The sequence below is a fragment of the Embiotoca jacksoni genome, unplaced genomic scaffold (genome assembly GCF_022577435.1).
Source record: "Embiotoca jacksoni isolate LCO1_2020_lvr unplaced genomic scaffold, fEmbJac1.0.p SCAF_1, whole genome shotgun sequence".
NCBI classification, from domain to species: domain Eukaryota; kingdom Metazoa; phylum Chordata; class Actinopteri; family Embiotocidae; genus Embiotoca; species Embiotoca jacksoni.
In genome coordinates this window covers 21,238,914-21,253,981 of record NW_027185229.1, presented here as the reverse complement: position 1 = coordinate 21,253,981, position 15,068 = coordinate 21,238,914, and the positions used below count along the sequence as shown (strand labels likewise).

The following is a 15,068-nucleotide window of genomic DNA, read 5'->3' as shown; positions in this document are numbered from 1 at the left end:
TCAGGTCTCTAATATTGTTCCTATCAGCATGACATGTCGTAATCATTGACTGCTTTGGCAGGATGAAAAGGAGCTCAATATTCTGCTAAAATGGCAGAATCTTACTGACACAGACTCAATATGGAGCCAGCAGCAAGAGATGAGCAGTAACTAAATACAATCTCTAAATTTATATTATGTACTTCTACATTTAAGAGTGAAATATACAATATAGTTACTTTACACATTCAATTTAACATGAAAAACAGGGGTGTAATGCTATTTGTTGAATTATTAGAGCACACATTAGGGATGAGTCGACTCTTTTTCTTGAGGAAACTTCGATCCTTCAATGTGTGCAGCAAGATGTTGGAGATGTTCTACCAGTCTGTTGTGGCCAGTGCATTGTACTTCGCTGTGGTCTGCTGGGGGAGAGGGGGGAGGAGCGGGGGGGGGGGGGGGGGGGGCAGCATTGGAGCCGGCGACACCAACAGACTTAACAAACTGGTTAAGAAGGCCGGCTCCATCATCGGCTACAATCTGGATAGTCTGGAAAAGGTGGTGGAGAGGAGGACGCTGAACAAACTATTATCCATATTGGATAATCCTGACCACCCTCTCCACCACCTGCTGCAGGGACAGCGGAGCACTTTCTCCAAAAGATTCCTCCAGCTCCGCTGTCACAAGAACAGATACAGGAGATCATTCCTGCCGACCGCAATCAGAGTGTACAATAATTCACCTCTGGCAAAATAATGCTGTTGACTGTGTTTCTTGGTTGTTTGTATATAATATATATAGATATATACTGTATACACTGTATATACTGTGCATTTATTATTTTATATTTATATTTTTACTGCTATTTTACTGCCATTTTATTGCTTTTCTATTGTTCTATTATTATCTTATTGCTTCTGTATGCTGCTGTAGCGAAAAAATTTCCCCTCGGGGATTAATAAAGTAACTACCTAACCTAACCACACACATGGGCGTGCAAATTGTTAAGTTGTGGCTCGTTTTTAGGGTTGTGTAACCACTGTGGAGGCAAGAGTACAAACAAAAGTTAATAATGTAGCTTAGCTATTTGGATCATGCTAATTTAATAAAGTCAACAATATAATCCTGCTTTTTTGAACGGTTCTAGATTACTGATCTAAAGTGTTGTGATTCCAGTCACAACACGTTTCTGCAAATGTTTCACAATGAAGTCCTTGTTAAGAAATGAATGGTTTCTGTCTACTGAAATACTAGAAGGCTTTTAAATTTAAGTTTTTATTAACTAATAAAGCAGCAACCTTAACAGGGCAAACGGGAGTGGATCAAAATGAGGCTTCAAGTTGAGTGAACTAATCAAAAAGACATTTTTGACCATTGCATATGTTTTTATTGGCTTTCTTGTATGACATACAGATGATTGGCTCTTCAAGAGCTTACAAAATCAAAATACATTTCAATTTGAATTTCAAGAGAACAGTGAACATTTAATTTCCTTACTTAGAGAAATAAGTGTCGGAGTGATGTTCTGGTGCGCTCCAGCATCGCTAATGGTGAGCTAAAAGAAAATGAACTTTTTACTTTGACCTGAGACTATGATTTATACCACCATCATTTTGCTTTTGATATAATTCTTTCTTTTAGAAAAAAATTACAAACATATTCTTATTTAAAGAGCCACCGTGGTCTCACAGATTCAAGTCTGTGGATGACAATAAATCAGACTTAGAAAAGAGTGAATGATTCCTCCCATCTGAGTCATCAGCGATATACAAATAACTTTAGAGCAGGTGCTCCCGTGAAACACTTATTTGTGAATTCCCTTACCTTTGGGCCATTATGATGACACCATCTTTTCAGCTCTAAGAAGAATCTCTTGCACAGCAGAATCTTTTCTGAGGAAGAAATTCTACCACTGATGACTGTAAAAAATGTCATCAGTGGCTTTTGGTTACTTTCGGTCAATTGTTGATGTAAATACTTCCTGTGAGAATTAATTAGAAAAATGTGTGCAGTGACTTCAATGCAAGGGCCAAAAGAGTTAGAGAAACGCTGAATAGAGGGAACAAGGAGATTTATTTTTACATTTAAACATTTAGAAATTCTTTAAAAAAAAAGTAATTCAGACAAACAGATTAATCTGAACATGAGAGGTATTAAAACTATTGGTGAAAAACTGGCAAGACAAGTGGTCAGCTGTGCACAATCATTTCTTCCTTCATTAATCTACCTCTATACTCACTTTGATGCATTCATAGTTAATTCACATCTCTGAGCCTTTCTGTTGTTAAAAAAGGATTTGTCCACAGGAGACATAACCCCCTCTGGAGCTGAGGGATGACAGCATGTGTCATTTGCAACTGTCACATTTGTATCTTTACAGCACATATGCAATCGTTCTCGCCAAGGACATTTTCAGGGACCTATGAAAGCACCTTTTGAATTAATTTTTTTTTTTTTTTTTTTTCTTGATGTTATTTCACTTGAATATTTGAGCATCACCATGCAGGATGATATTAATGTCCTGGTTGAAACTGGACACTAAATCTGAATTTAAAGACATTAAGGCAGAGCATGATTTTGTGACATCATAACTAGTTTGGAAACTGATTGTGGGCCAATATGTAACTTGCATACATGTGATGTAGTGCACATGAAGTAACTTTTAAGGGAAGTACAAAAAAAAAAAAAAAAAAAAAAATCCTTTTTACAGCACTTTGGTATATTAATGAAATATGGATTTTAAAAAGTAATTCTAAAGACCCATAATCACCTTGTTACTATGAGCGATGGGCTCCCAGACTAAAACACTATCTTGTACTAAAGTTTCAACAGCTTTGGTAATACTACTTGAAAGATCTCTCTTAATGTTTTTGTGCCGTTCTTTTTGGTTTGAAGTGGGGGGCTCAGTTAGAAAAAGATGACGTCACATACTGTACGTCTGTGCACAAATCAGGATTTAAAAAAACATTTGAATCAAATCTGATCATATCACATGTATACAGTGTTGAGGAAGATCTTTTGGTTGGTAAACTCTCCATAAATATAATTTAGAGGTTTTTGGTTGTTTATTTTGTCATGTTGACTAAATTAATTAATATTATAGAGAAATACTAAGATGTGAAACCTGTGTCAGATGATAATTATTGTTTCAAATTGAGTGTTTCAATATGCCATCATAAAACATCCCCGGAGAGAAAGTTTGCAAACAATACTGTTTTCCTCTCTGTATATTTTCTTTAGTCATATTAGAAATTCAGGGTCATGGACTGAATCTGCCTGTTTGAAATTGATTTGCCTCGGAAATATGATTACCAGAAACAACTTTTACATGTGAGGAAAAACCCTTTAGCTCACAAACTACAAGACTGTCTGGTCAAAGAAAGGAGACTTTTCAGACCTATGCTTAGATTAGGTATCTCTGAGAGATGGGCAGAGTCCTGAAAACTACAAATACATTACAAAATAAAAGCAAATAAAGTAACTGAATTAAAAAGTAGTATGTTAAAATGTAGAAATACTCTGTTACAAGTGCAGTCAAAATATTACTATGGTAAATGCACTTGTATGAAATTAAGTAGAGAACTTAAGTAAATTGAGTCCATCAATACTTTTTATTGTCTGTAAAAATGATCATTCATACAGTATATGTATAACGTATATGTTGAGGTTAAGGCCATTCCAAACAGAAAACACATCCGCTGCTGTAAATATGGAGAAAAGTATAAACTTGAGAAATATTACACCCTCATCAATACTCAAGTCTCCTCGGTTTAAAACCTGATATGGCATTGACAACCCTGTTCGTTCACTCAGGACTGTTAACCACAAGGAGGCAGCTTAATAATATGCTGCGGCGCCCTTCAATAAAGGGCAGTGCATGAATTCTTAAGCTACATCATGATTAATAACAGTCTGATTGATATGCAATGGATTGCAAAAAGTTTAGTGGTTGATGATGAGAGCATACTCCATCCGTGATGATGTGTTAATATCTTAATGGGGGCATTTGAAAAAGTGGACTCATTGCTCATGGCAGATACTTGGCTCTGATCCGGTCTTGACAACAGAGCAAGAAGACAGAGACAAATATAGATACATAAAGGAGAGTGTGGATCAATGTGGGGCAGAAAGACATGCTGTGTACTGATTTACAATGTAGCTTCCAATAGCATCACACAAAGAAAGAATATCCTCCTGAAAGACTCATTCATGAAGAGTTCTGCAGCAGCATTGGGCATTTTCTGTGTTCTTGTTTCATTAGTCATATCAGTGTGTCTGTTTGTCCCCCTGTTTATTTAAACCATAGAAAAATGTATAATGGAAAGCTTCTGATTTGAAAACGTATTCACGTTTTCAAATTCAGTGCTCAAAGCTCAGATTAATCAAGGACATCACTTTCAGCATCTACAGGCTGTCCTCAACAAGGTTAAAGGAATCGATCAATATCTTTAGAAATACCCATATTTACTTTCTTTTTCAGACTTGGATGAAAAGATCGATTCCACTTTCATGCCTGTCCACTTTTCTGTGGTTAGCCAAGCTTAGTATTAAAACAAAAACAGGGGAAAACAACTGGCCTGACTCGGTCTAGATGTAACATTAACATGCTCACAAATTAACTCACTGTATCTTGTTTGTTCAATACATTTTAGGGTAAAAATAACCTTTTTTTGTGGTTTTACATCGGGTTGTGGGCCAGACTACTTCCTGGCAGTAACTTTGTTTGGTTAGGGTTAGGGTTAGCTTTTTTTCCCCGTTGTTTCCAGTCTTTATGCTAAGCTAAGATAACTGGCAGCTAACCACAACTTTGTATTTAGCAGACAGAGATGAGATTGGCATCAATATAATTCTTTACAAGAAAGTGAATGAGAGTATTTGCAAACATGTTGAAGCTACTCTTTTAACTGGCCCCAGAAATTCAAAGTGAACTTGAAGACCTAACTTGCATCCTGTTAGTTGTGGGCTTTGTTTCATACCACCATTAACAAAACAACCACCCCTTTCTGCTCCTTGGGAGAAGTGGGGCAAGTGCAAATCCATGAAATATGTAAGGAATAAATTCTTAAGCCTGCACACCATTTCCAGCCACCATGGGACCAGGAAGATTGGGGTTAAGAAGACAAGGGGAGGGGGTGGGGTTGTATTCGGGGGCATGTACAAATACAGTACTTTACTCCATCAACTATTACTGCTGACCCAAATACTTTGATCACAGTGTGATGCTAAAACTTTTATTATCCCCATCTTATCCACATGTTTTTGTCAATATGTATCGTTATATTTTAGAGCATATTGTTAATCTCGAGGTACAGACGCAGATCTTGTGTACGTCTTTCTTACCTCAGTATGTTTCAAAAGCTTGCGGTTGTTTTCATGGAGATCATTTATGTGGCTGAAAAATAAAACGTATTCATTCCAGAAGAGACCCAACATACGGGGCAGTAACAATAATTGAATCATTGAATGATTAATATTTGAAAAAGTAGAAGAAAAGAAAAGGCAGCCCATATACCCTCTCAGACAGCTTGAATTCAGCCTCTCTGTGGATCCTGGAGGCCTTCTACTGTACTGTGAGCATCTTAACAGGGGGGCATCATGAACTGTTACGAGGACTGATATGATCAGGACCATGGGGCCCTGCAGGAAGTGATGTTCTATCCGATCAACGCTCCCCAATGTGGGGGACTTTCTTTATGGACCACAGAGTGCCGAACTTGAGAGCATGGAGAACTTTTTTTTTTTTTAATCCTCAGCCTTGTTTAGCACATCATCATGTTAAAGTAAAAATAATCAGAGAGGCATTGTATTTCATTAATATATTTGCTGTTGCAAATTAGTAGTATAGCCTATAAATGTAATTTCAAAGAGACAGGGATGAGCATGTTTTGCTTAGTAAGTTTTCTGCACCGACCTTCATGTGTACAAAATTGTATTCAATTAAATATCTGTTAGTAAATAAAATGGCATATTGCACATTGCATGCTAGCCTTTAAGCACAACCTCAACAATATGCCATCCTGCATTTCACTGCATGAGCACAAACAACACTGTTAAATCTGAATCGTTAATACTGTTCTTTAAAAACATCTAATTCTAGTCAATTCATCTTGAGTGGCAAAGAAAAATGACACTCGATTCACTTCATTCAGTGGGTGGGTGATTGCTTAAGGTGTGGCCACAGAAAGACAAGAGACAAGGAAGTAAAGATAAGCGGTGGGAGAGATAAGAAAAAGAGAAGTATGCAGGCATATAGACAAAAGGAACAGAAATAAAAAGAGGAAATCCCAATGAATGGAAGAAGAATCTTGGAGGTGGTGTTAATTTTTCATATGCATCACACGCTTTTCCAAAGTCTACTGTCTCACCAGAGAGTCAGTGCAGACAAAGCATGAATTTCTTTTTCAGCTCTAGTGTGTTTCTGACACCTCATGAGCATTAACACAAGTAAAAAAATACTATTAAATAATACATTAATTATAAAGTTTGTGAAAAGTATTTTTTAAATAGGATGAGTGGTTTAAGTAGACATTATAGAGACAAGAGTAAGCACTATTTAATCATTAACTACTGGCTAATGTTCAACAGCACAGAACAAAAATTAACTTTATTGGCCAAGTACGTTGACATGTATGATGTTTCGGCACTCGAAGACAGTGCATAGAGCAAGAAGCAGCAGAACAAAAAAAGCCATTGCTAAAAATATATGAGCAAAGATACTGTCTTCATCAATAAACAGGTTAATGGGCAATGCAAGGAGTGCATGATGGCTCAACTCAACAACATTATAGAATATTATGTGCAGAATGAAATATGAAGCCATTTAACCTGCCACCAAAACCATTCTGAAATCACTGAGGTGTTTTATAATCATACCCTACAAGGTGATGGAGATATTAGTTGGAGAAGAAATGGGAAATGGAAATGTGGTCCTTGTGCCAAAACGTGATGTACATTTCCTGATGTGGGACAGCTTAGGCTAAAATCTGGGACGCTCAACAAGAGCCTTTGCTGAAAAGCAAAGTCACCTTCAGGGTGACAAAAATATAGCAATCTGTAGTAGAAATCACTGCATGGGCTCAGGAACACTTCAGAAATCCATCACTGCATCCACAAAGGCAGGTTCAAACTCTACCATGCACATTGTACTATTAAAGTTAATTAAAACCCTTATTTTGAAAGCTGAATTTAGCATAACTAGCCTTCTAATCTAAAAATGTTTTGAGGGGGCGTGGGGCCTCTGTGGTGGCCCCCTTTGCGCACCCCTGCCATTGACTGTGGTTGGATCCGCGCCCCAGTCTCCTCCTTCCTCGCAGCCCCGCCCTCAAGGAGTGACTTGGTGTTGGAGCGGAGAGAGAGAGACTCTGCAGACTCACATACACACACACACACATACACTCTCACACACTAAGCTTTTCTCACCAGATCTGCCGTGTCTTTACTAACGGGACAAGTTTAAACCTCCTGGATATTCCTGTCGGCTCTGCGCTTTTCTCTCGCCTCTATGTGAACGTTTCGACCCGGTCTGAGGTGAGTGCAGAAATGTAGACATGTTTCCAGCTTGTTTTGTGGGGGGTGCGGGCTAAACTGTGGACCGGTTCTAACTAAACCAGGGGGAAGAAGGGGCTTTTTCTCAGTAAGAGGAAAAGCGGCAGCAGGCAGCAGGGAGGAGGAGGAGGAGGAGAGGTATGTCCGGCTCTTGTTGGAGCAGTTTCAGCTCATTCACTTTACCGTCTTTCGAGGGTCACCAAAGGCTTGTAAAGAAGCTGTAATTAAACCAGTGAATGTTGTCGTTTCCGCTGCTGGCGTGCATTAATTCAGCTGCACGGTTTGAGATTAGCAGAGCGGCTTTAACATCTTCTGGATGTCCCCAGTACCGCCACACATGGCTTGTCCTACGATCACCACAGCATTTCTCTGTACTTTGAAAGTGTGGGCTGCTGGGACTCTTGACACATTGTGCATGCTTATTGGGCTTTTACTTCACACGTTTCTGTGTCGTACAGCTGTAAACTGAATGTTAGTGTCAGCAGCATCTAAATCTAAACTTTGAATGGAAGATACAAGTACTTTTTTCTGATGTATTGTCAATGTAACTTTTCTTTTTTCAGTAAATTTCTCCTTTGTGATTTCATTTCTTAATTAATCTCTTTTATATACTATACATAAACTCCATGAAATCATTAGTCAACAAAATATATATTTAAACGTTTTTAAAAATCCCATAAGGGCTTAAATTGATGGCTTAAATGGCTTGTTTTGTCCAAGTGACAGTTTAAAATCCTTCAAATACTCATAGTAAAGTTCAAACCAGCAATTGATTGATAAACGACTTAAATCTGACACTGACCTGATTGACCAACAGTCAAAACCACTATTCAATTTTAAATGACATAAAATCACCTTGAGTACCTGGAACTAATTATATTTGCATTATTGATTAATTTACAGAATATCTTCTCCATCAGCTGTTCAACTATTTGATCTAAAGTGTCACTCCCATTTTTCCAGTGTCCCATGTGACGTAATCAGATGTTTTGTTTGTATGAATATTAGTCCAAAACCCCCAAAATATTTAGTTTACAATGATATAATACAAACAATGTAGCAAATTCTTGAATTTGATTGAAAATTACTTAAAGTATATCACATTTTTTTATGATTAGTGAGTATTAATTAGGCTTTTTGTCTCATCACACGGTGTGTGTACACAGCATGATTACTGCAAATAACATTTGTTTAAGTAATATAATGTAATTGAGACTAAGTGATTAATTATTAAGTCTGTAAAATGCCATTGTTACGCCTGGCCATCACAGTGTGAAGTTTTTGATCAACCAACTATCCAAAAGAGTTGCAGCTGACAATGATATAAAACAGAGAACAGAGAATCTTCACGTGAGCAGCTTGAATCAGAGAATCTTTGAACTGTTTATTTTTTTATTTACAGATAAATGTTTACCTGATTATCGAAATGGCTGCTGGTTCAACAACAGTCTTTTGTATTGGCGCTACAAGCCAGACCAGGCCACATTAACCATCAGTACAATCCTTGGTACCATGATGTCATCGTGTCTTAATGTAATGTCCCATGTTCACGCACCAACACACAAAACATCATCAGCTGTGTTTGTCTCACTTTGTGCCAGATGTACAGTTTGTTCATACAGGTGGGATCGCTGCCTGTTTGGCCTTTTAAATGTTTGATGTGTTGAGATGTCCGGAGTGCTTTCTCTGCTGTTCCTCTCATCGTCTCTGCCGGCTGTCGGCTCATGTTAGAGAGGCAGCACAATCTGCTCTCCATGCATACAAATACTGTACATGCATGCAGTAACACTCCTATCTATGCGTGCAAAAATACCAATACCTAAAAATGGCCTGCAGGTCTGCATTACGAAGATGAGTCCAGATTGAACTGTTTTATCACATCAAGGCTGTCTTTGCTATGATGCAACCCATCACTTCCGCCTAAACCCGGAGACTCTACAAGTGGTTAACTGTACAAGCTCTCTATGAGATGGGATGCAGAGGTAAAGTGTAGTATATGTTTACTCCACCAATGTGTGACAGGTAGCTGGAAAGACCTGACAAAAAAAACAAAACTGTTAAGCAAAGAAGGCAATTGTCTCTTGAGCATGAATCAAAACTTGACATATCAAGAAGGGTATGAAGGCATCCAGCCCTTTTTGTTCTTTGCACCCATCCGTTGATTCTCTCAGGTAATGACAGCTATAATCTCGTTGGTTGTGCGTTCACAAACAAGGTCAAATGCAGCTTTTCCTCCACATGGCACAGCCAGACTTGACTCTACCGGTCTTGTTTTGGTTTTCTTTGGGGCAAAAGTTCTGCATAGTACCCGTTATCACCTCTGTCTTGGTTCTGAGCCAATACTAAAAAGTGGCAGACCTCTGAGTTGTCTTAGAGAATCGTCATTGCGTCATCATTGCGACATCATTGTGTGTCAAGCGGTGTCGCTATGAGTTTATTTGTAAAGCAACATTTCATAATCAAGGTAATTCTGACTGATTTTTTTTTTTAAAGGCAACAAGAGTTAAATACAATTTTTTTTTAAAGAAATATAGCAGAAAAAGCAACAGTGCAATGTTATTGTTAGTAATTGTTTGAGTTAATAAAAGGCAGTGGCAAACAGACAAGTCTTTAAGGGTAATATCTGCAGTGAAAAGCAAAATCCAGAAAATTACCAAAGTAGATCCATGCAGTGGAAAAGGGGAAAAAGTTTAAACTGGTTGAACAGTAAGCAAAGCACAGAGATGTGAAATCTGAGTGCTGCACAACATTCAATGTAGCGCAGCAGCAGCAACGTTTAGCATCGTTGCTCTCTGGGAAAACACTGACTCACATCGGTGGAAAGGGATTTTGCTGCTGATTATGTAGCGAGAAACTACTTTAGAAATTAAAAAAAAACCACATTGTCTTTTCAGCTCCTCTGCTGTGTGGATTTGTTGCTTTTCTTTCTCTTATGTCATAGAAAATTGACTATATTTAGGCTTTGGTGGGACAAAACAAGCGGTTGACAATTAATTGATCAAGCGCAAAAAAAAAAAGAAAAAAAAAGATTGATTGCATGGCTCGGATGGCAAAGCGGGTTTCCCACCAATCATCAGGTTGGCGGCTCAAATCCCCTCCGCTTCTCCTGTCCACATGCCATAGTGTCCTTGGGCAAGACACTGAACCCCAAGTTGCTCCCGATGGCTGGCGAGCACTGTGCATAGCAGCTCTGTCGCCATAGGTGTGTGAATGTGTGTGTGAATGAGAGGCAAAGTTTGTAATGCGCTATGTAAGCAGACCATTAACATGAAACCGTTTACAGTGATCCTGAATACATTAGTAAAGGATTTAAAAATTGGACTCTGTTCTAGATTCAGATTTGATCAAATCAGACTGAATGGGCAGAGACATTGGAGCTTCGTAAGTGTATTGTAAAATGTTTAACTTGATGACAGATTTGTGGAGCCTCTTGTGGTTTCCTGGATACTTCGTAGACGTCGTCCTTCTTTCTACCATTCACAAATGTGAACGCCTGCTTGTGTAGGAAAATTGAAATAGATACTGTGCTGATGATGAATTTCTCCATCTGAACTCAAACTCATTTCATGATGTGTTCTTTCCAAAATGCAGTTAAGCTGCATATTCGGTGACATCATGTAGGCTACACAGTAGCTGATCTTTTTTCATACATTGCAAAACATAATATTGCAGTTACCAATATTGTTTAGCACACACATTAACACACATGCACATTAGCATCGCTCTCCTCCACATTACAACTGCTATTCCAGGCAATAGATCATTAGGCTGTACACTGTGTAATGGCAAAATTAGATTCCTCTGAGTGTCTGAGTGAGCCGTCTCTGATCTCAGAGGAGACCCGCCGCTTCCCTTCACGACTCCCTCTTCACTGATGAGCTGCCTCTGTAATATACTTTCTGTAGTTTTGTACCCTAAATGATGTTTAATTATTCCAACATGGTTGCTCATGAAATATTAAAACACAAGCATCCTTTGAGCCACACCAAAACACACCAGCCTCGCTCTACCTTAAATACGACTCGGATTTGAAGCCGGGGAATCAAAGCAAGTCAACACAGACGCACAACTATGAAATCAATCGATGAATGATATTTCTTTGCTTTAAAGGTACAAATTTCCTTTTACCAGTCCTCACAGGATATCGTTTTCTTTGAATTGGAAATCTGTTCCCTGACCTCCTACTGCTTAAGATGTCTTCTCTGAGCCGTGCCTGAAACCAGTGTGCTTGGTTGCTATCGAAAACCGATTACACTAAATCAACGTTCTGATTACAGCGAGCAACCGGACACTGCCTGCTAATCTGTGGTCTTAATTCTGTGACAGGAAAATCTCAGAGGAGCGATCAAGCCTATTTATAAATCCACATCTGAATTTCTTTTCTATTTCTGATACATACTTGTTGAGTTAGTCCTTACTTTGATTTGAGAATGAGTACTTCTGTACTGCAGTTGAGTCAAAATGATCAGGAATGTTGATTAGTTAAATTTGGGTTAATTTTTTTCCCCCAAAAGTCTCTGTGTGAACAGTTCAAAATTCATCTCCTTTCCTCTGTTGCTATTGTTTAGACCTTGATTGATCTGCTTATTACTTTTTTGATTAATCAGTTGGTTTCTGAAATGTGATGACGTGTTCAAATGTTTTGTTTTGTCTGATGAACAGTCCAAAACTCAAAGTCATTCAGGTTGCAATCTTAGAAGACAGTTTTGCTTAATTATTATCACGTTCATTGACTAATCGATGCTTCGACCTCTAGTACGATTTAATCAAACTTCATATGTCTGTTTTGCAACGGTGAATTTTAAGTTGCATGTCATTTATTCTCCAGATTGTCTCTGAAGTGGTGAGTTTTGGCGGAGCAAATACTTAAGTGATCAGTGGACATAATGGTGGATCCCCTGCTGATGGATGCTGGGATATCTAAACCCCTCATTAGACCGCTCACTGAGATGATAAATCCACAAGCATCAGTATTTTGAAGAGAAGAGCTTTGGCGTCTTTAGCACCACGCAGTCCCAATCGATCTGCCCTGTTGGGGGCAGGATTTTCTGCAAGGCTCATAATTTGCAAATGCTCCCAGTCCACTTAGTTAGTTAGTTAAAGGTTTCATGTGTGGCGATACAACTCCACACATGGAGTTTAAAAAAAAAAGAAAAAAGTATGTAACAAACAAAGTGCTCTTCCCAATTGTTGTATCTGCAAAGTACATTGTTGTGGTGTTGTGATGTTCAAATTTGGTGAACTTTGATGCTGATGAATTGCAAACTGCCCGAGAGGGTTTAGAAGGGTTCAGAATAGGGCAGCAACTACCAATTACATTCGTTATTGATCAATCTGTCGATTATTTTCTTGATTAACCGATTAGTTGTTTGGTCTCAAAAATATCAAATCATATCAGTTTTCCAAAGGTGCAGCCTAAAATGACTAATTTTCTCCTGAACAACAGTCCACAACCGAAACATACTCCGTTTATTATGAAGAATTGAAGGAACCAAAAAAAAAATAATTCAGTTATTGGTGAACATCACACTACATAGTAAAGAGTTTTCATGATGACAACAAAAAGGGAAAATGGACACCCCCAGAAATGGAAATTTATTTTTGCTGTCGGAGTACATAATAACATCATCATCATTAAACTCAAAGATGAAAGTATTATATGTACATTTCTACACGTTTTAATGTACCATGGGTTTTTAAGATTAAGCGCAGCTACCACACAAGGTAGGCTCGGCTAAACAAGTCCAGCTATTCCGCCTCATTTTCAGAGCAAGTACATTTCTTCTTTTCACCATAAATGTTGCCATGACATCAAACCTACTTCTTGGCCCTGCTTGGAGGTTGGAACTTTCCCTCTTAGCAGTTGCTCATGAACACACCTTTAGTATCGATGTTGTTGCTGTAGTTAACAGAGCTTAGCAAGACAATTTTGGGCTGAAGAACAGTGGTGTTAACATACCTCTCGTATGTGAACTGCTAGTTCCACTACAGCAAAGCTACCCGCATAGTTATCTTTCTAAAAAGGCATTAATTATGCTTCTAGCAACTGTCAATGCTCCACCAGACCCACTGACTTTCCACTAGAAAAGAGGAGAGTAAGAGTTGCTTCTCATGGCAGGTTACTTTGAATGGTGGGCACTTAGTCTTCCTTGTGTCCTCTGACCTCCTGAACTCATTACTCTCTTGTTCCGCTGTTGAACTCTCTAAATATGCAGGTAAAAAGGGATCTATATGAATTTTAAGGTGTAGTTACCCTCTAACATAACACAGCTGTTTTTCCTAGTTCATATAAAGGGTACATCATGATTTCCACTCTTGTATAACTCTGTGTTTATGCATACTGACATCCACGCAGCCCATTGTGTTGTTGTCACCAAAGCAAAAATAAAACATGTCTTTATAGGCTTTCATGCATATCCAGCGTCCTCTCTGACCCGCAGCGTTTTTACATCTTTTTATGACCTGGTGCTGTATTTGGAGCTCATTGCATGTTTCTGTGTCAGACATCGGTTGCAGAGTGTGTCTTTAGAAACAGGCCCCTCAGTCGGATTCAGTGAACAGGAAGTGAGCTCATAGAGTCTGTGGTTTGCCCTCGGTGTTCAGGAAGGCGTTTGACTGAGGGGGGATTGTAACGTTTTTTTTCCTCACATTGTTGTGAACAGCACAGCAAGCCTCTCTGGTCTAGTTTGATTTAAGCACGTGGTTGCTTGTAATATACATGGTATTCTTGGATTTTTTTTCAGTATCCCATTGAAAGTACCTTTATTTAGAAAATACACTGTATATTGAGCCTCTAAAATTCCCAATCTCTATTTAAAGAGTCATGCTTTTATTCTGCGCTCCTGATGAGTAAAATGCCTCGTAGATTAGACGAACACAGCTGTTGAACTTCAAAGGCTAAATTCAGCCGACACTGAAAGACTTATTGAAACAGTCCACATGTGTGTGTGCATCCATGCTTTTTGATGTTTTTTTTTTGTTTTGTTTTTTTAATAAATTATCCCTGTCCTGTTTGAGATGGGCCCTTTAATGTCTAGTTTGTTCTGCCTTGCCTCTCTGTCTGCACCCCACACCCATCAGACTAAAACTGACCGCACACTCTGGTGCTTGGTTGTGCCTGGCTGTGGCAAGGCTGCATTTGCAGGGTATTTGTGTGTGTGTGTGTGTGTGTGTGTGTGTGTGTGTGTGTGTGTGTGTGTGTCAGTCAGTGTTTTGATGTTTGAGCTCTTGTGTTCTTTCTCTATACACCTTGTATATGCATTTGTAAGCATGCTTGTGTCTGCTTTTTTTTTTTTAGTATGGCTCACTGCTCAAAATTCTCAACATGCAAGCATGCAAACACACATACCTTAATCTTCTCAACATACATGCAAGCATGCAAACACACATGCCTTAATTTTCTCAACATACATGCAAGCATGCAAACACACATACCCTAATCTAAACCTAACCCTAACCTTAAAACTAAGCCTGATCCACTTTAAAAAAGCAGACTATCCGTGGGGACGTCAGTTTTTGTCCCCACAGTGATACAAGTCTCCATA

The 15,068-nt window shown here is 38.6% G+C and overlaps 1 protein-coding gene across 1 annotated transcript in view; it reads left to right on the top strand.

Annotated features, from left to right (window-relative positions):
• Nucleotides 1-7,379: 7,379 nt before the first annotated feature.
• The window catches only part of ppp1r16b (protein phosphatase 1, regulatory subunit 16B), an 87,032-nt gene continuing 79,343 nt past the window's right edge, over nt 7,380-15,068 (top strand). Inside the window, exon 1 of the mRNA XM_069147311.1 lies at nt 7,380-7,506. The gene's annotated coding sequence lies outside the window, so the exon portion shown is untranslated. The remainder of the gene's footprint in view (nt 7,507-15,068) is intronic.